Raw genomic sequence first — 1,788 nt, forward strand, 5'->3', positions numbered from 1 at the left:
TAAAAAAATTAAATAAATTACAGTGTGATTACAGAAACATGGACATTTTACTGGGGTCTGAAGCACTTATCGGCTGTGGAATAGCTAAACTTGTTTAACATAAATAAAAAACAGCTTTCTAAAGCTGCTTTTTTCCTTTTCTTACATATGATTTTTTTTCAGGCAATGCATTTTATTTGTTTTATATTATAATTAAGCACTTTAATGGAATATTTTACAAAAAAAAATTACATTTGCATAAAAAATTGACTTACCATCAACCCATCCAAGTACAGTAGATGGGTTATGTTTCTTCATTGGAGTAGAAATGTAGCATTGCATCACTTACTCACCAAAGCATCCTCTGCAGTGAATGGGTGCCGTCAGAATGAGTTGCAAAAGCTGCATGTTTATTAGAAATAAACACGTTTGGACATCTTCATTTCAATTCATTAGAGCTCTGTAGCAAATGATGAGTCAGTACAGGCCCTGATAAAAATATTTAGAGTCTCAAAAATAGAAGCAAAAGGCATGTGAAATACTACAATCTACCACAAGGGAGCAGTCTGACTGTTCACTGGAGAATCACCTGCATGCAGAAACTTGAGCACAGACAGCTAAACTGAAGCAGTGGTTTATGTAATGAACTGAGAACTGAAACAGAATGCATTGTTTTACATCGTTGGCTTATATACTTTTTAATGATATTGTCATTGTCTTGTAATAGTTGCCTGGCTGCTGATGGCTTTTTCATTTATGTTGAATGCAATTTCACTGCATGAAGTATGAAGTTACAAAGAATATTATTATTGAAAATATGATTTGATTGATAATCACTGAAAGGATTGCACCCTGCAGTGTTTCCATTTTTTTTTTGTTCCAGAGATCCAGTGCACAATTGGTTTTTCTATAGATTTAATTGTTTTTTCTATTTCTTTTCTAAGTGTATTGGTTTCATTCTTTGTGTATATGATTTCAGCCACAGTTGCAAAAATGAGTGTGTGTGTGTGTGTGTGTGTGTGTGTGTGTGTGTGTGTGTGTGTGTGTGTGTGTGTGTGTGTGTGTGTGTGTGTGTGTGTGTGTTTGTGTGTTTGTGTGTGTGTGCTCGACGCCCATGTTTGTGTGACAAGAGGCTTCATCAGTGAATGAGCCGCTGGGTTCATGGATGTAACGTGAAGAACTCAAAAGCAAATGAAGATAAGGACAAACTAGTGAATTTGCATCACCAAAGATCAAACAGCTCTTCACTGAAATCAGCTGAATACTTCAAGTCTCCATAGATTTTCATATGATGCTCATTTGCATTGGAAAAGAGCTACAGAAATCTGTCACTGTGTAGTGAAATAAATGCATTTAAAACACATAAACCTTTATTCACTGATGTAAAAATGCTGGTTATATTATTGTTTTAAAAAAATTAACACTTAAAATCAATTTGGTAGCTTTTATAATCAGTTTTCATATTTTTCTTTTGTTTTTTATCATCGTACAAAATGTGCCAACTTTAAATTAAACCTGTTTTTTATTATTTATTTGTTTGAAATTTAATTTAAAATAAAAGAATCTATAGGCCTATATAATATATAAAAAACATAAAAGATGATGAGTCATAATTAAAAATAGGCTAATCGTAATTTATAATGATTAGTAAGAAATATTATGCCTCGTTTTGCCATTGTCTTATTATTATTCATATTATTTCTTTTTAAATGTTAGTTTTTCACACCTTATTGTTTGTAGCAGTTGATTTGGGGGTGCAATTCGCGTTTTAGCCAGGGCAGGGCGCGTGTAGCGTCACTTCCTGTTGAC

This window comes from Puntigrus tetrazona, chromosome 20, assembly GCF_018831695.1.
Source record: "Puntigrus tetrazona isolate hp1 chromosome 20, ASM1883169v1, whole genome shotgun sequence".
NCBI classification, from domain to species: Eukaryota; Metazoa; Chordata; class Actinopteri; order Cypriniformes; family Cyprinidae; genus Puntigrus; species Puntigrus tetrazona.